Source organism: Taudactylus pleione, unplaced genomic scaffold (assembly GCF_031769625.1).
Source record: "Taudactylus pleione unplaced genomic scaffold, aTauple2 ptg000154l, whole genome shotgun sequence".
NCBI lineage: Eukaryota > Metazoa > Chordata > Amphibia > Anura > Myobatrachidae > Taudactylus > Taudactylus pleione.
The window spans coordinates 5,039,422-5,060,239 of NW_028284556.1; the positions used below are offsets into that span (position 1 = coordinate 5,039,422).

At 46.8% G+C, this 20,818-nt stretch overlaps 1 pseudogene; it reads left to right on the forward strand.

Moving 5' to 3' along the window:
- The first annotated feature begins 11,621 nt into the window (after positions 1–11,621).
- On the forward strand, positions 11,622–11,716 carry LOC148521868 (U6 spliceosomal RNA; annotated as a pseudogene).
- The last annotated feature ends 9,102 nt before the right edge of the window (positions 11,717–20,818 follow it).

A 20,818-nucleotide genomic window follows, 5' to 3' on the forward strand; every position in this document is an offset into this window, starting at 1 on the left:
AATAATACTATAAAATCAACAATATTCACATAAATGCAAAAAGCAATGAAAATTAATAGACTCGAACTTGCATTCCACCGTCACCTGGGTAGAGATTAGGTTTCTTTATCAAGCAGTGAAAAACGTAGTGAAGCGGACCAGTGGAGAAGTTGCCCATGGCAACCAATCAGCTTTGAAGTAACATTTATTAAGTACAGTCTATAAAATAATAGGCAGGAGCTGATTGGTTGCTACCTGCAATTGGTCATTATTTGAGTGAAACTACCCTGCAGGCAGAAGGTATGAGGAGAAGGAGGGGGCAGTGTCCCAGTAGGGGGTGGGGCAACCAAGCAGAGGGCACAGCCCTGACTCCTGCAATGTAACATGGGAGATAGGAGGGATGGAGGAGCTGCCACGGTCCACAATGTCAACAACTGTGAGGCATGAGGGACATTACATTATATTGTATTACCCCAGTATGTGTAACTATGTACATGTGTCTCTGTGTATATATGTGTCTGTGTAACTGTATATATGTGTCTGTGTAACTGTATGTATGTACAGTAAGTATGTATGGTTGTATGTACTGTATGTATATATGTATGTGTCCCTGTAACTGTGTGTCTGTGTAACTGTACATATGCGTCCCTGTAACTGTTTGTGTCTGTATAAGTGTGTATGTATGTATGTATGTGTCAGTGTAACTGTACATATGTGTCTCTGTAACTGTATGTGTAACTGTATATAGTATGTATGTATGTATGTATGTATGTATACATATGTGTCTGTGTAACTATCTGTCTGTATAAATGTATATGTATGTATGTATCAGTACATATGTGTCCCTGTAACTGTACGGTATGTGTCTGTGTAACTGTATACATTATGTATGTATGTATGTATGTATGTGTCTGTTTAACTGTATATATGTGTCTCTGTAACTGTATGTGTAACTGTATATAGTATGTGTATGTATGTATGTATGTATACATGTGTCTGTGTAACTGTACATATGTGTCTCTGCAACTGTATGTGTCTGTGTAACTGTATGTGTCTAACTGTACATATGTGTCTCCGTAACTGTATGTGTCTGTGTAACTGTGTATCAGTAAGTGTAACTGTACATATGTGTCTCTATAAATGTATGTGTCTGTGTAACTGTACATATGTGTCTCTGTATTGTATGTGTCCATGGGCTCTATTTATTATCATTATTTTTACTAAAATAAAGTGAAAAAGGGTGTTTTCACACCCTTGTCACATTATTTTAGTTTCACCTAAAGCAGGGCTCGACAAAACCCGGGGGCCAGGTTGCCATGGCGACCAGATTTTCAGCAACCTCCGGGCCCTGTAGTGCAGACCGCGAGTGCAGTCCACACTACAGAGTAACAAACACACAGCCGCCAGTGGCAGCTGTATGTTTGTTATAGCAGCCAATGAGAGTCTGTCAGGCTCTCATTGGCTGCTGCATCGTCCACGGAGTGAGCCGGCTGGAGCTCACTCATGAGCTCCGCCTTCCGGCTCACCCGCAGCAGATTGGGAGAGACGTCATGACGTCTCTCCCATGGTGCAGAGCGGCCAGGAGGAGAGGACAGCGGCGGTCCATGGCAGCAGCGTGGATCAGGTAAGTTGAATTTTCTTTTTTTTTAAGGGGCACTGCATAGGGGGGTGGCCGCTACTGGGGACACTGTATGGGGGCAGCCACTACTGGGGCACTGTACAGGGTGGGGCCACTACTAGGGGCAATGCATAATGGGGACTACTACTGGGGTAACTGCATAATGGGGACTACTATTGGGGGCACTGTATAGGGGGGACTACTACTGGGAGCAATGCATAGGGGGACCACTTCTGGGGGCACTATATATGGGGACCACTACTGGGGGCACTGCATAGGGGGGGTGGCCGCTACTGGGGCCACTGCATAGGGGGGTGGCCGCTACTGGGGGCGCTGTATAAGGTTTTTTTTTACTAGGGCACTGTATAGGGGGGCGCAACTAAGGGCAATGCATAGTGGGTACTACTGGGGGCACTGCATAGGGGGACTACTACTGGCGGCACTGCAAGGGGAGGACTACTAGGGGCAATGCTTAGGGGGACTACTATAGGGGGCACTGTATAGGGGTGACTACTACTGGGGGCACTGCATAGGAGGACTACTACTGGGGGCACTGCATAGGAGGACTACTACTGGGGGCACTGCATAGGGGGACTACTACTGGTGGCACTGCAGAGGGGGGACTACTACTGGAGGCACTGCAGAAGGGGGACTACTACTGAGGCACTGCATAGGGGGGACTACTACTGGGGGCATTTCATAGGGGGACCACTACTGGGGGAACTGCATAGGGGTGCCCAGAGCATATTCTTGCATCTGAGCCCACCACTCTCTAGTTCGGCCACTGCCGGTGGTGGTTTTGCTTGTCCGGGGTTTTTTGGCTGTGGAGGGGTGGTTTTTCTGGAGGATGGATGTCTGGAGAGGCGGGTTAGCTGCTCAATAATGTGGCTGTGGGAGGGTGGTTTACCAGGGGTACCCCGTTAGTGGTGTGGCCATGGGGGTTGGATGCCTGGGGCGTAGGTGCTCAGTAATGCTGCCCCGGGGGAAGGGGGGTCTGGCTCCTACACTTTCATCCTGGCTCCTAGGTTTTCGAAAAATTTGTCAAGCCCTGACCTAAAGTTACTAAAGGGCAATTGGAGTAAAATTCGTAAAATTCTACTCCAACCCCTAAGTATCACTTATTTTTAGTAATCAGATCGCATTTCCCATAATTGTATTGGGAAATGCGATCTGTGTGCAAGTTACTAAAAATAAATTGTGAAAAAAATACCAGGGGAAAGCCCTGTGATAATAACGCCATCTGGAGGTGGCATTATCCAGGGTCTCCCCCGGTTACTGTACTCCTGTTCTGCTCTAACATGCAGAGCAGAGCCCTGGGCCGGCCCCAGTGATCAGCTGTGTGGTCTAAACAGACCACATGCTGATACACTGCAAAAAAAAAAAATTGTTAATAAAAAATTTACTTACCTGAGTCTAGGGACCGGAGTTCGGTGCTCGCGTGATGTCTTCCCTCCAGTCAACTGGTCTCCCATACTGCACTGCGTCCCAGACATCAGGTGACCGGATCCCAGTGGAGTATGGGATGTCAGCTGACCGGAGTCATGGAGGACATCACCAGAGCCCAGATCATGCAGGCAATTAAGGGAAGGGGGGTCGCGGGGGGTCCACAATCTCGGGGGGGCGGGACTTAGCGCTGGGGTGGGTAGCAGCGGCGGCTGGTCAGCGCATGTGCGGGCACTTCTCACGGTACTTTTTGCGAAAATACCGTGATAAGGCTGCGGAGGGGATTCGCAGGGACAGAGCTTTATTGCAAGCTATGTCCCTGTAAGCGATTTTTAGTAAATCCCTGTGATATTGCCTGAATTCGCAATGCGGATTGTAGTAAATACAGCCCCAAATAACTACATATGTGTCTCTGTAAATGTATGTGTCTGTGTAACTGTACATATGTGTCTCTGTAACTGTATTTGTCATTCTAACTTTATACATGTGTCTATAACCATAGGCTTGTCCATGGAGTTGAAAGTGGAGGAACCCGCGGAAGAAGAGTGGGTGTGGTTGCCAGCGGTCCTGCATATTTGTTTTTCATTTCTTTTCTACAGTATTTACCTAAAGACATTTATTTAACAGAGGGGGAGGGGGGGGCACCAAAGGAAAGTTTTTGCCCTGGGCTCTCACATGGTGTAGAACCAGCCCTGTATACACTTACATATAAATATCCCCAACATGCACCACATATTATAAATAACATTTCTAGATGTATGTATATACAGTATGTGTGAAAATATATATATGCCGGGATGTGGGAGATCTGGGCATAGCGTAGGGCAGTGATTCCCAACCTCGGTCCTCAAGGCACACTAACAGTCCTGGTTTTAGTGATATCCATGATTGTGCACAGATGGTTAAATCAAAATAACTGAGGTACCAATTAAGTCACAAGTATGGCTATCCCTAAAACCTGGACTGTTAGTGTGTCTTGAGGACCGTGGTTGGGAACCCCTGGCGTAGGGTGTTACAGAACGGTAATATGTATCTGTAATTGGCAGTAGCATACCATGACTGTGTGACTGTTGTCGCTAAATGGGAAAAGATTGTATATTGTGTTTGAGCCTCTGAGGCAGCACAGAAAAAGTTTGATATGTAGGTTGTAGATACTAAACATTTGCTCATACAAAGGGTGAAAATTAACATTTCCAGACAGTGCAATTTCAAGGTACAAGGGTTTGACTTTCCAAAAGGGTACTTTCACTTTTCCATAAACATAAAAGGTAACATAAAAATGAAACTGGGTCGTTGTTTGGGGTAAAAGAGTCTAAGAAAAATAACCCGGTCGAGTTACACGGGAATCTGACCCTAGTAGCTATCAGGGTCAAACACGGGAAGGACCCGAGTAACGGTGCGGTGTAAACGGCATACCACATGTTACTGATGGAGCTTCAGTGAGCAGTCATCACAGTTTTTATGATTTCATCTTTGTGAGCCTGAAAAACTGCAATTTTTAATGGCATACACAGGTTTTGCAGGGCAGACCTAGGTTCAGTGTGAAAGGGGCCAACCCAGGAATAACCTGGGTTCAAGGTGCAGTGTGAAAGGGGTCTGACCCATTTATAACACAGGTTGGAACAGTGTTTGAAAACTCAGGACGGACACAGTTATACCTCTTTTTCACCAAAACCCCGGGTGCGACCTGGGTTTTCAGATGTGGTTCCAACCCAGGTCAGACACCATTTACACAGCACCATTGATCTGGGTTATTCTCAGGTCTGCCCCGTTCACACTGAACCTGAGTCAGCCCTGCTAAACATGTGAGGTCATAAAAAGTGCGAGGTGACTGCTCCACAACCACCAATCAGCTCATTTTAGGCATGACCCAGGTCGGATAACCCGGGTTGCGTTGTTTACACTGCATCATTACCCAGGCCCATCCTGGGTCCGACCCTGGTAGCTACCTGGGTTGGATTGCCAGGTTACTTTACCCGGGTTATTTTTCAAGGACCTTTTTACACTGAGCTGCGACCTGGGTAGACCCAGCAATAACCTGGGTTTTAGCTCTGGTGTAATTTGATGACAAGGGGTATTATTTTTCAAATTTACTTCAGTGGCTAGGGATGTGGGATGAACACTTACAGAAATATGGCAATGATCAGTGAACATTTTATTATTTTGTAATAACCCAAACTACTCTGGCACTCAGGCAAAGGTACACAATACAGAGAAAGAAAACATTTTTGTTATACAGTTGCTCCATGTAAAGTGGTTGAAGGTAGGCACTAGCTGTGCCTTCCGTGGAGCTAGCCAGACCCCACACCCCAGACCACACCCCTGGTGCAGACCACACACTGGGCACGCCCCCATATCACTAGTCACACCGCAACAGCGCTGGTCACACCCCCTGTAGCAGCACACATAGGCCCTAAATAGGCCCTAAATAAGTTTCAGCTGCAGACCCATTTGGACCTTAATCTGGCATTGCGCATGTGGAAGGATTCCGCTCCCCATCACTACTCCAGAGAAGCTATAGATAGCAAGTACAGATGTGTCCTCCATGTGCTACAAGTCGCGCCACACATAACGCAGGAGCTCCATGTGCCTTGGTAGTGCAGATCGTCTTTTGTGCAACTTTTTACCTTTAAATGAGTCTTATTCACACAGTGATGCGAATAGCTAGCACAAGCAGCTTCTGCTGATTAAAATGATATGCAGCATGCCTATGTTCTCTGTGCGTCTTTGGGTGTATCTGCATGAGAAATGCTGTGTTGCAATGTCAGCGGCTGTAGCAGACACACAGAGAACATAGGCATGCTGCATGTCATTTTAATCAGCAGAAGCTGCTAGGCGCGATTAGAAGGACTGTTTAACGCGAAAGGAGGCTAGATGTATGAGGACACATTTCTATCCAGAATACAAGCTGTACTGTAAGTGGATCTTCAATGAATTATACTTTACTTTTATCAGTGGCTATGGCTTTTCAGTGTAGTTGAAGTAAAATGTACAGCATATCCTGACAGAGAGCAAGCTGGAAATTGTAATTCCAAAATAGCTGAAGAGCCATAGATTACACTGGTATACAAACATCCATATATTACACTTAGGAGCTGAGTCACTACATAGCGATATGGCACTGAACATCACCGTGGTCATTAGCTGCACACATATCCATCATATAAGGTACCCTGATTGTCACAATTATCCTGCATACATCTATGGGAAAAACTTACAGTGATGCTGGTCGTGATGTACAGCACCAAATGGCACATCTTGGCAATCATGTTGAACTGCATCACCCGCTTTAAGTGGAATTTTCATTTAAAGTATAACTTCCACCTACAGCTTACAAAAAGGGCCACTGCTCAGGCACTAATTTACTGCTGTTTTTAATTTTAAATGTATTTATTAATGCATGTATTTATCCATATAAATTCAGTTTCTTTATTGATTAAGACACATTTTATCTCTGTACTTAATTTTCATAGTATATGTGAGATGGGCCTTATTTGCAAGGTACACTTTTTCTTTATATACTACACTTTGGGGTCTATGTACAAACCCTTGGAGAGAGATAATGTGTACGGAGATAAAGTACCAACCAATCAGCTCCTAACTGTCATTTCTCAAACAGTGTAAAGTGGCAGTTAGGAGCTGATTGGTTGGTACTTTATATCCATCTACTTTATTTCTCTTATTCCAATTTGAATGTCTTATATATTGATATGGCCATACCTGCTCGTTCCTGTCTCCTTCTAGAGTCACCATGTCTGCTCTCTATGTCCTCTCCAGCTGTTTTCCGTCTCTTCCTGTCTGCACTCTTTCCACTGTCCTTGCCACTTTCTTCTTTCTTGTCCTGGCTCCTCCCCCTCTTATCACTCTTTCGGTTGATGTTATCCACAGAACAATTTTTCAGACTCCCATCATCAGAGCTGTCTATCACTATATAGCCATCTTCCACACGTAGGCTCATCTTCTTTCTGTTATTCTGCGACTCAGCTGATGGTCTCCTCTTTCGGTTGGTGTTATCCACAGAACAATTATTATGGCTCCCATCATCAGAGCCTTCAATGACTATATATCCGTCTTCCACACGCAGGCTCCTTTTCTTTCCATTCTCATGGGACTCGGTGGATGGTATCTTTCTAGCCTTCTTGATGGACCCAGACTCTTCTGAGCTGTCAAAAATCTTCCTTTTCTTTAAACCCTTCTTTCTTCTCTTATAGATGGAAAACTCCTCTTCCTCTATGCTCCTGGCTTCCTCCAGATGTGACGCCATCCTGCCAACGGTCCAGCTGCCTCTCTGACTACCAACTGTCACTCTGAGCTTTGAAAGTTAACAGCAGCATTGCTACAGCAACAGGTGATCATGTGACAGCAGCATGGCAGCTACTGGTGGCACCAGCTATGCTTTACCTGTCAGCCCACCAGCGCTGATGCCCATCTCATGCATCTACCTTGTAGCTAATACTTGAGGCATCATTGTTTTCTGAGAATCAGATCAGATGGGATAACTTTTCCTCTTCCTTAGAATAAATCACACACTTTTCTAGGTAGACCCAAAAGGGCATATTCAATTAGGCGCGAGGTTACCAAAAATCTTGCACCTGCAGGTGCGAGATTTTTCGTATTCAATTGGTTCCGACATTTTATTTGGAGAAGGGTGGTGTGCTCATTTTTTCTCCTTCATCCACTAGGGGACACTGGAGTTCAAGACAGTGGGGTATAGACGGTGGTAGAGCAGAGCCTGGCACTTTAAATAATTCAGAAGTGTGACTGGCTCCTCCCCCTCTATGCCCCATCAGCCCCAGTTTTTAGAATGTGCCCGAGAGAGCCGGTAGCACATCAGGCTGTCTCCAGCCTTTTTTCATATTTTTTTTTTCATATTTTTTTATGTTTATTTAACAAGCAAGCCGCCGGGAGGGCACCACACGGCTACTGCAGCCTGTGTCCGGTGACCCTGAGGAGGGGGCAATAACACGGGTTCCTCCCCGCCCCCTCAGCCCAGCATCCCGGCCGCAGCAGTCCGTAAGTATATCCCACCACTCCTGACTAGCTGGAGTGGTGGGCCAAAAACGCTGGGCTCAGGAACAGCGCAGCGGCTGTTGCAGCCTCCTTCCCCCTGTCGGTGAACTGGCGGTGTCGGAGCTGCTTGCGTGACCCGCCGCTGCACTCTGCAGTCGGCGGCCGGGTCTCTGCTGGCCACTGGTGCCCCCTCCTGTTTGGTGAGGGGAGAACCGTCTGCAGTGGGTCACTGTGAGTGCCTTTGCGTGCAGTGGTTGTGGCCGCGCCGGGGCTTGTGCCGTGGAGGCTCCGGCGACGGCATTGACGGGCGCGCTTGGACGCCGCTTCGGCGCGGCTGTCTGTGGTTTGGCGGTTGTCGCGGCGCCGGTGCTTGCGCAAGCGCCTGGTTGGTCTCCCGCGTGGCTGTTGTGGGCGCGCTTGGACAGAGCCATGTTCTCCCTCTTGTGGAGGAGGAGACGCTGCACCGCTGATCATGAAGCGCTGACAGGCCGTCGGGCGTGCAGTAGCCCTCCCAAAATGGAGGTGTAGCGCCAAATGCCTGCCATTAGCGGGAACTGTAACGAAGTTAGCGCTATTCCCGGCGGTGCGGAGGCGTGGCTTAGGTCCGGCGGCCATTACTACTCCTGGGGAGCAGGTGCCGCAATTGCTTCTAAGCCGCTCGCTTAGTTGGCACGCAGTACAGCGCAGGTTTACACTCTTGGCAGTGTAGAGAGAGGTCTGGGCCCCTGTAGAGGCTACACCTACTGTAACCTTAAATACCAATTCCGCTACTGCAGCTAGTACAAGGTAGCCTAATGTAATATGACATGCCTACATGGGCAAGTATGTGTTTATACATGTATGTATATGCGGGGCCTTCCTGCATGTGTATGTATTTGTGTGTGTGTGTATGTATGTATATGTATGTGTATATATATATATATATATATATATATATGTGTGTGTATATATATATATATATATATATATATATGTGTGTCTGTTATTGCCAGTATTGTCTACTGAATTGATGGTGCAGCGGAATACGCTGTGCTGTGTAGAATCTGTTAAAGGAATAACAAAATGTATATATGTATAACTCCCCTGTGCATAGCAGTAGCATATATGGGCAGCGGCAGAATCTAGATAGAACCTGGTTTGGTCTCTATAATAGTATACTGCTGGAATAGATTATGCTGAGGCATACTGAGCGAATTACAAACCTACGCACGCAGTGTAGCAGTCTTCCTGCTTACTGAGTTACGCAGCGGCAAGGTCCATATAGAACTTGAATGGTGGTCAGATTCCAAAATGAATTGTTAGAAGAGAGAGCACTGCAAAACAGTCAGCCCCATAACTATCCTGATTCCTAACTGCTGCCCTACGTCATTGTCATGTTACTGTGTAGAGGATAGTTATAACCATTTTACGATTGTCTATCTCAAAATGGCTGCAGGAGTCTGTTTGATTAAGTTTTACTCAGTACTCATATTAAAGAGCAGCACCTCTACATATCATGGGTCCCGCCGCCACTATTATAGAGTGAGTGTCCAGGTACCCTGACACTAGCTCAGGGAGGAACATGCCGCAGCCTAATACATAGGCTGTGTCCGTGTCACTTACCCTCCGCATGATCTGCCGATTGATCTATATCTGTGTCAAATAGACCTGTATACATCAGTATACTGCACTGAGGTCGTCACTTTGATTCCCACTTTGAAAAAGCGGGTTCAACTGGAGCTCAAATGGCTCACCCGATAAGGCGAGTACACCAGTGACAGAAGCCTGTCTGGGACATCACGCTGTTAAAATATCCTGCCCCCCTAAGCCGTAGCAGAATGACGGCCACACGCGGCACATGAGCAGTCTCCCTGCGTGGAGGTAAGCCACATGTATGTATATATTTGTATTTTATACATAAGCCCTACTTTAGAACATATACATATGTCTGGAGTGAAGTTTGTCCTGGGCTCAACCAAGGTCTTGGCTCAGTTCATTCCATGGCTCTACCTGTTGCTCATGTTAAATATTATTGTCACCTATTGATCTTGATGTAGGTACGCGTATAGTATCGCTTTTTATCCTTACCGTAAAGGCAGAGGAGGATCTGTTAGCAGTTTTGTCTGATACCTAGCATATTTTAAAAGAAGGATCCTGCGATTGGAGACTGGACTCTCCTGATGCGGTAGTTTGGTACAATAACTACATCCATATACCGTATATATAAAATGGTGGCTCTATAGACTAGAGTCATGTTCTGCAGCTTACATTGTGATAGTCACAATTCCCTCAGGCATTGCTTCTAGTATGGACCCTATGCATGTCCTGGGGCCTTCTTGTATGTCCACACTTGTATATTGTGGAGCAAACTATAGGACTCTAAGAATGCAAGATGTGCATATATGTATATATAATAATATAGCATGATAATCTCCTAGTGCAGGAGTCTGACAAGTGTCCTATATTGGTACTAACTCTTCCTTTCAAAGAGATTGCCTTCTCATGCAACTATGGTCTCTGGGTGTACGTGTGGATATATACTGATATATTCACATTCTTTGTATGAATATTTACTAATGATTGGGAAAACCTATTTTTTAACCCTAAATGGGGTTATCGCTACATGGGGATCCAGATATATCCTTCTTACTTGGGATAATTAAGGCACTCTATGTCCATGTACAGGTGCCTTTCTCAGTATAGGTTCTAGTACTCAAGATTATTGTTTGTCAATATCTCAATTAAATGAGGCTATAAAGTGGCCCCTAGATACACTTCCTATCAGTACATGGGGAATCCAGGTTCTACACCATCCTCAGGACCTAACTGTTTAAATGACAACAGACTGCAGTTACTGCTCCTGTGCCTGAAGGCCTAGGGCCACCCGCCGAATAGGCAGGGTCAGGCCTGGCTTGATTAGCTGGGTGAGTATCAAGTAAATCCTTGGACCAGCGGTTCAATTTTGAATCCTTCCCGCTGTGATCACTATAACTTTCAAGGGTCACTGGTGGGGATCCATCATCAAATATGTAAAATTTCTGTGTGTATCTTTACCGGTACAAGGTCTTATATAAATCCGCCTTTAATATGCACTTCACCATTATAAGTATGATTGTACTGATACACTAGCAGACCGTATTTGGGGTATATGTATAATCTCTATATGTATACACATCCCTAATGTAACAAGCTCAGGTTTAGAGTCCTGTTGGACAACCTTCTTGTCTCCACTAACAATTTGCTAGTTTTCTACAGTATTTCCTAAGACAACATCGTCAGACTGAAGTCCGTGCTGTAGAGCATTGGTTTTTAGCCCACTGAACTACTCTCTATACCTGACGTGACGGGTTGCTGTGAGAGGGAAAGGGTCAGTGACATTCTACATAGCGTCTAGAGGGATTCTGGTTACTCACAGGTAAGCGGTACCTCACTAATTCCTCAGAAGAGGCTACTATTTCATGCAACCTGGCATTACAAGTCTCCCTTCCGCACCCTAGCTGCAGTCCTAGCAGCCATCCGCTCTCGTAATCAGTTGGCTCTACTACACTTTAGAGCTTTCCTGGCGTGTGGGTGCATAGTTCCAACATTGAGAGTGCTCGCTTCGGCAGCACATATTCTAAAGATTGGAACGATACAGAGAAGATTTGCAAGGATGACACGCACTTTCGTGAAGCATTCCATACTTAATTGTCACTTTATTCTACTAGAATTTGTTGGAGTTATAAAGGACTGTAGCACTTCTATGGACTAAGGCACTTCTTTACATTAAAGTGTGCGGTCATTATGTTCTGCACTGGGAGCCTGATTCCTGTTCAGTATCTTTGGATATTTTCATCACACTGAAAGGTATCTGATGGGTACCTTTATGGTTGTCCTAGTAGCCTTGCTGTATGGGATGCTTCCATATATATTGGTAGCTCTCCCTGGGTGGCTGTTGCATCCGTGCTTTTTAACTGCCAGGGTTTCCGGGTTGTTTTTCATGCTATGTTCGGGCCAGCAGTTTGTACTGACTACGCACTTCCATCATGAGGGACGTTGTCTGTTGTTTGGGGTCGTTGCTGTGGTTTTCTTTTCAGGCCGGCACAGGGCGTGTGCCGTATAGTCCCCGTCTGAGGTGCCCCATACACGAGTTTGAGACCCGCCCCAAGCGGTAGTGATGTCTCTATAGGCAGGCAACTGATGAGCTGCCAGACACTCTGCCAGTGGTCTGGTATGGGGATTTATAACTCCAGGGTTTCCGTTGCTGTTTGATCTTTCTGTTCAGAGTGGTGGTACTGCTGTCTGACCCTCTGAAAGAATTGAGACCACAATTCCTTTAAAAGCCGCCTCTGCCTCATACCCAGTGGGATCTCTATTTGTTGGAGACTTCCTTCTGCTGGTTGACAACCTTGTAGTAGTTGGGCCTCGAGATTGGTCCAGGGCGACTGTTCGGTCTTGACTTTTTCCTCCCTGTATACTCTTGTTAGGAGTCTGTGGACAGGATCAGCTCTGTATCTGTAAATTGGTATTATTATACGTATATCTATATGTATTCTGTCCAGCACTGCTGGAGGTCTGCTGTCGGCGACTGATACAGCTTCCTATGTTCGACTATGGTTCGGACTTGGTCTGTTTTCAGCTGGGTTTACGCTGTTTTTGATGTTTTCATCTGCGGGTGTTCTTTCGCTAGCTGTTGTTCCATTCGCATTACGCTGTAAGTTGTGGAATTTCTGTGGCTGTTTAGCAAGGAGTTTTGATTGTCTCCTCTGCTCTGCGACACTTGATCCTCGGCTCTTGCCTTTCCATTGGGCCTACGGTTCTTGGCGATCCTGGTTTTCGGTTTTGCCAAAGGGTCTGCAAGTCCTCCGCGCTTCCCACCCGGGAGGTTGGCTTTGGGACGTCCCCACTGTCTTGAACTCCAGTGTCCCCTAGTGGATGAAGGAGAAAACAGGATTTTGGTACTTACCGATAAATCCCTTTCTCCGATTCCACAGGGGACACTGGACGCCCGCCCAGCGCTGCGTACCTGCCGTGTTGTTTCGTTCCTTATATGGTTGTGTGACTGCATGTGTTCCCCGCAGTGGGTTTGTCGGGTCTCCTTCAGTCTGTATTTTTCCGTTCTGTGTTTATCTCCTTCTCCTCATTTTCCTATTGTCCTCCGTCTCCTCTCGGGCTCAGTTCTTAAACTGGGGCTGATGGGGCATAGAGGGGGAGGAGCCAGTCACACTTCTGAATTATTTAAAGTGCCAGGCTCTGCTCTACCACCGTCTATACCCCACTGTCTTGAACTCCAGTGTCCCCTGTGGAATCGGAGAAAGGGATTTATCGGTAAGTACCAAAATCCTGTTTTTTCTCTCGCAGCTTTAGAGCATGTCTAATTTTTACTAAAATTGTTATTTTTAAGAAACATTGTATGGACTTACTTGGGCACCTCCCTAATGACTAATTAAGCAATTGGAAGTTTCCAATTACCTTAATTACTCCATAGTTACTTACGTTCTGTAGCGCTGTCGTTCTCCTCCTCTTCCCTGACATGCTGTAATCACTTCCTCTGTCTTCTTCCTGAGCACCCAGGACTCTGGTACATATGTACTGCTGGTGTCGGTGTGTGTGGTGGTGCAGGTGTGTGTGTGCAGTGCTGGTGTGTGGTGGTGCAGGTGTGTGTGTGTGGTGCTGTGTATGTGAGAGGTGTCAGTGGGGTGCAAACCCCCCTAGCCCAGCTAGGTCTGTCTGCAGCATTGGGAGCCTGCTGGTGAGTGGGCTGTGCAGGCTGATTTTAAAAATAAAAATTCCTCTGCTGCGGGATTTAGCCTGCAAAAAAATTTGTGACCAGTTTTTTTTTTTTTATTGAATTCTGCTGGTATCAGGAGCGTGCAAACCCGCAGTAACTCCAAAATTGGGATTGAGGTCCACAAATCTCAAACCTTATTGAATGTGCCCCAATGTATCTGCTATAAAATAACCAGTAAGTTTTCTAGTGGTGGGAAAGGGGTTATGGGTTAGGGTTAGACTACTTACATATTCTGACTGTCAGGATGCTGCTGTCAGTACTCTGACCGCTGGGATCGCGTACCCAACCCGTAAACTGTAATGTGTATTTTTGCCCACATACTGTACATGGTATGGTACACCGATATATGTCATTGTTATACATTAGAAGCTGTTGAATACATGTATGGGTATATTTGTGGGGCTAAATTAAGAAAAAATTGAAATAATAATGGATGAGATCTGCATTTCTTTCTGCTCTTTTTGTTCTACCTATTACAATAGAAAAGTATATTTATTACAGGTATGCTACAAAAGAACATCCTATTTGGCTAAGAATAAGGGGAGGAAATCAGCAGAAAAGCCCCTAAGACCGGGTATCTCATTGAAGAGAAATTCCTTTTGGTCTGGTCACCTGCAATCAATCCAGTAGAAGGGCTGATGTTATAGCTTTGTTGGAGGTATTTCACAATTATAATATATGTTTGTGTACCAGTAATAGTAATCCACGGTTAGTGTTCACTGTAGGTCTGGCGCAGGGTAGGGCACCAGACCTAGAGAAAGGGCACTTCTGCGCACGCGTGCATCCAAAAAGGGGACATGGCCAAGGAAAAGGGGGCATGTCTTTATGATGCATCCCCACTTCGTCACTCATGGGGGCGTGACCGGCACTTACGGGTATACCGCTGCGGACACTATGAATGGATGGCAGGCGCATGCGCCCGGAATCCATTCACCGACAGTGACCGCTGCACCGCCTTTTTTCCCACCCATGGGACAGTGCGGCCCGTAGGAGGGGACAGAACCCCCAGGCTGTTTCAGTGGGGCGCCGTGCCGGAGGGCAGGGTGCTTTCTGCCCTTTAAAAATAGGGCAAGGCGCGGCCCCCCGCTGAAACAACCTAGCGGGAACGCTACACGGTATTACAGGGTTCGCAAAATACGCGCTATAGTGCGTTTTTATGCGCTACAGGAACTTTGGGACCGGTTTTTTTTAACTGAGCGGGTCCTAGAGGACCCGCTCAGTTTGTCCTATGTAGCGCTGCAGCATCCAATCACCGCCGGCGGCTTCTCAACCAAACGCCGCCGGCACATTCTCCTGACTACAACTCCCAGAATTCCTGTTGCTTGCGGCTCCCCCTCTGTGTCCGCGTTCTGCAGCGTGCCGTGCCGTGCCGCCTGCTCGCTCCTCTCATAGTCTAAATTAGACAGACTCTGTCACTCTTCCTCCTGTGCCTCCCCTGTGCTCCCGGCTCACTCAGCCATGCTCCGGTCCCTCTCCCACACACTGTGCTGCCGCCGCAGCCACTCTGCTTTCACTGCACCTCAGTGGGGATCACAGACCCCAGGAAGGGGGAGGGGTGTCTGTGGGGATGTCGGACCCAGGCGGGGAAATTGTTGGCTGTAGGTGGGAGAGGTATCGGCCGCGGTGCAGAACACTTCAGACCTGTTGGTGCTGCACAAACAGGTGAACACGGTGCTGGTGGAGAGAAGCGACCTGAAAGGTGAGGACCTCTGTCCCTGGTGTTACTCACTGGCTGGCTGTGTGGCCCTTCCCTTAGTATTATTACTGGCAGCCTCTGCGCCCCCCCACTAATCCTGACTATGCATGCCTTCACTATCCCCCACTGTGTGCAGCCCCCTCCTTACCCCAAGCACCGCCTGTCCCTAACCTCCTCCTTACCCCCAAGCACAGCCTGTCCCTAACCTCCTCCTTTCCCCCAATACTGCCCCAGCTATCTACTCTTGTACCCTCCCTACACCCAGCAGTCCCTAACCTCCTCCTTGCCACCAATACTGCCCCAGCTATCTACACTTGCCCCTTTCCTACACCCAACACTGCATGTCCATAACCTACTCCTTACCCCAGCACTGCCCCAGCTGCTATCCTTACCCCCTCCCTACCCTTAGTACTGCCTGACCCTAACCTCTTCCTTACCCCAGTACTGCCCAAGCTGCAATCTACCCATGCCCCTTACTACCCCCACCACTACCTTCCCCTAGCACTGTCACAATTACGGTCTGCACTTATCCATCCCTGCCCCCCAGCTCTGCCCGCCCTAACTCCTTATCTAGCCCCAGCTTTACCACAACTTCTCCATGCCTTTACCCCCAGCTGTACCCCTATTGCTTATTGCCCTTAACCTCCTCTATCCCAACTGCTAACTGCCCCCAGCTCTGTCCAAACTGCTGCCTGCCTTCACCCCCTATAAAATGTAATGGGACCCAAAAACAGTGGAGTAGGACCCCAATTTTTGAAAGTGTGGGGTCCCTGGGACCCACAATTTTTTTCGCTCACCGCGATCACTGTATTATTGGGACAGCACACTGACTCTATAACTGTATTAAAAATTCTGGATATAATTTATTTCAGTCTGTTTTCGCTGAGGATTTTTTCCAAAAACGTATTGTTTCCCTTATTACTGTATAACCACAGAATCTATAGCTGCCCAGTACGTGGATCTTGTGGAGTTCAGGGCAAAAGTTCCCCTTGCGCCCCCCACAACTCCCCCCTCCACAAAAATCAAAAAGGGTACTCTTCTGTGCACGCTGGAGACGCACACACTCCCAAAACGGATGTGTGGCATTTGTGACATCCCTCTGTTCATCACTCTAGGGGGCATGCCCAGCAGAAAGTGGATGCACTGCTGCAGTGTGCTGCTGCTCCATCCTCTCCCATGGCTGCTCCTAGAATGCCATGCGCTAGGACATCACGCTCGGCACCACCCACTGTCTGGGAGACTGGGAGAGATTGGGAATAGCAGCACAGTTTGTGACTGTTGTGTCACTATACCAGTGGTCGGGGAACAGGGGTAAATTACCCCACATGGGGTAAAACTTAAATTCCTGGGGGTAATGGACGGACAGCCCGGCATGCATATGAATCATTTTAGAATATAGAATGATTCATATGCATGCCCGGCTGTGCCGCAGGGAGGCTCTAAGCCGGAAGCCCGCTGAGATGTTATTACCAGCGGGCGCCTGGCTCCTTCCCTGCTGCGCCGAGTTAGGCGGAGGCTGGAGTACTCTTCTGAACTCCAGCTTCTGGCTCTCTCCATGCGCACTATGGGAGATATGTCATGATGTCTCTCCCATAGTTCCAAGGAGCAGCCGGGCGGACAGGACGGTGGCGGATGCAGGAGCGGGGATTAAGGTAAGAGTTTTTTTTTTCTTTTTTGTACAAGTGGCACTACAGGGGCACTATATGGGGGCACTACTACAGGGACACTATATGGGGGCACTACAGGGGCATAGCTATGGGGGCACTACTACAGGGGCATAGCTATGGGGGCATAACTATGGGGGCACTACTACAGGGGCATTACTATGGGGGCACTACTACAGGGGCATTATATGGGGGCACTACTACAGGGGTATAACTTTGGGGGCACTACTACAGGGGCATTATATGGCGGCACTATATTATTTCCTTCCTTTTAAATCAAGGGGGTAACGTCGGCGTATCTAAATATATTTTGGGGTAAAAGGTAAAAAAATTCCCTGACCCCTGTACTATACGTTATGCCACACAGAGCCCATTCACGTTATGCCACAGAGAGCCCATTCACGCTATGCCACACAGTAGTACTCCTTATATACATTATGCCACATAATGTAGTAGTGCCCCTTATAACACATTTTGCCACACAGTCATGCTCCTTGCACATTATGCCAAAACGGAATGTCCTTACACATTATGCCACACATGTCCTTTATAACACATTATGCAACACACTTTAGTGCCTCTTACACATTATGCCACACTAAGTAATGCCCCTTACACATTATGCCACACTATAATGCCCTTTACACATTATGCCACCCTGTAATGCCTCCTCTCTCCCCCAGCGACTCACCTCTCCCTGCCTGCTTAAGGTTGTTACACTAGACGATGTGTACTGACCTTGTTAGCGATGCGTCTCTGCGGGGTGCATACACACTTGCCGATGGCAAGAGAACTGGGGTCATGCTGCATTCGGCAACATGGCCCATGCTAACAATGTAGCCCGTCAGACCTGCATGCAGGTCCAACAGGCGATGTCACTGACGATAATAGAAAAGAAAGTGATGCAGCGCTAATAAATGGATGAAAATATTTAATACTAACCTATGTAACAGTAAAAGTCACTGACGATGCGTGGAAGCCGGGCAGGACGCTGGACCTATTTCTAAAGGGCAGAAAGCACCCTGCCCTCCACCGCGGCTCCCTGCTGAAACAGCCTGCTGGTCCTGTCCCCTACCGCGGGAGGGGACAGGGCCCACAATACATCCCGCGGTAGGGGACAGGACCAGCAGGCTGTTTCAGCAGGGAGCCGCGGCGGAGGGCAGGGTGCTTTCTGCCCTTTAGAAATAGGGCAGGGCGCAACACCCCGTGAAACAGCCTAGAGGGAACGCTAATAATTAGTATCCATCTGCAGCAATGTGGACACCGGTAGTAAGCCGCTACAGCCCGAGTGATTGGTGTGCATGCTTTCATAATTGCTCTATCCCCTGCTGATTGACAGTTGCGGCTAGCGGCTCGGGACTGTTATGCATATGGATTGAAAACCTATTATTTCAGTGACACAGTGCACCGGAATAGGATTTATTTTAATAATCCAAGTGGGAGAGATTGCTAATATTATGACAAGTACATCATTTCCTCTTAAATCAATGCCTGGAGATTTATCCTGGTAGGATATAACTGTCACTTTGTCAGAACTTTAACACAATAATCCCAACACGGATCTTTTTATTTCCCCGGGGGTCCATGTTATTCAGAGTTTGGGACACTGCAGGGGTGAATCCCCAACTAATATATTGTGTGAACAAGTTTTACAGGTGGAGTATTTTTTGTTTTTGCATATATTTTATATTTTTAATGTATATATGTCTATTGGATAGATTTACTGTGGGAGTTTTTTAATACATATCCTATTATCCTATATAGTTCTCTTTTCTAATGGGTTATTGGGTCTATTCATGGCTTTAGCTAGCAGTATACTCACTACATGCAGATAACGTTAATTAGTCTGAACAACTGTATTCTATTTGGGGTTAGCAGAATGAACACTATCTAGGAGCAGCAATATAGGATTATGTCTATTTCATTATTGTGTTTCATATAGAATATTTGTGGTTGCGCCTGAATTTTTATATATTCATTTTTAATATATTTGTGAGTTTATCTGCATGTCCACCTCCCAGGCACTGGCCAGGAACATCCAATACGTTTCCATTAACATCTGCACCTCTGTGTATACACCGTGGGGCGTATGTGATGTCCGAGTGTTTAGGATTCTAGTGAGCACCGTCACCAGCATTGCATGCGACTCAGGACCAGGCACACAGTGGCTGTAATATACAGTCATTACTTATACACCTCCTGCACCTCATACTCTGTTATCATCCCAGTGCTAGGACAGTTTCAGGTGGTAAAAACAAAAGGAAAAAAAAATGGCCCAAATCAGTATTCAAAAATAAGTTTTCTCCCATGACAGCTCAGTCATTCCTGAGCAACCAACCTCTGTCACCTGTCCCACCATTGCGGGTCTTCACACATCACTTATTTCAGCAGCTTTTTTCTCATTTGTTTTTTCATTTTTTTCACTTTCATGTTTATCTTTACCATCTATCTTTATATATTATCTATTATAATCCAACTAGGATATCAATACATATATTCCCAATAAAACAAAAAATCTGTATACATAAGTGGGAGGATATCCTAACCCTCATTGTATATAGAATAACCCACCTCCTACACCCTGAATATTGTTGGCTTAGAATTGTTGCAAATAGGTGAAATCTGTTTCTCACCTGCTTCTTTACTATTTCAATTTATCTCACATAATTTTTGTTTTCATTTTTGTATTAGTATATATTGTTTGGATAATACTAAAAGCTACTAAATCACAGTTAGCAAAATTTTTTAAATCTCTGATCCTCCTAGGTCTGCCCGGATGGATTGCGCACAATTTGTTCCATTAGCAGAGCATCTGGGTACCCTGTCACTGTTTTCCACCCTGGCATTCCCTCCTATACTGCATTATCCTTGGAGGAATTTTTGGAGACCACAACTCGTTTGCTTGCTCAGACTTCTAGCTTTTGCCAGACAGCAGAATAATCTGCAATTCTTTCCTCCAGTCTCATAGATTTATGTATATATTTGTATTTACTATGCTGTGCTTTTCAGTCCTGGTTCTGTTTGATTATTTGGATTTGTCTCTTTTTATATTGTGATTTCTACACCGTTTAAATATTGCCACCTTTCTGGATCATCTGTATTGGGGTAATTGGATTGTGGTCCGGATCTGCATGCAGACTCAGTCTTACTTTGCTCTGTATTTGTAACTTTGGTTTTTTGTGCCTATTGAGCTTAGGGCCTGATTCAGACCCACTCACGAGCACATAGCACTCGCAAGCGGGTCGATGGTGCACGAGCCCGGTAGCGAGTGAAATTTCACTCGCTGCCGGACTCACTATAAGACGGGACGGCTGTCGATTGTGATTGACAGCTTGCCCCGTTTTGTAAGCGTGCAGTGGGGGTGGCTGGACAAACGGAGGCGTTCCAGAAGGAACTCCTGCCGTTTGTGGGCGGCCCTACTGACATCACCAGTGATGTCAGTAGTGAACTTCCTGCTCTAATAGAGCAGGAAGTTCACTGGGGCTTGCGGTGGACGAGACCCTACCACAAGGGCCTCATCGCAAGCCCGATGGTCGCGATAATCGCGACCATCGCCAGGCCGCCCGCTAAAGCTGTGGGTGGTCACCCACAGCTTAGCGAGCTGCCTGGAGGCGGGGGTAAAAAAAAAACACCCTGATTCAGAACGAGCGCTCACAAAG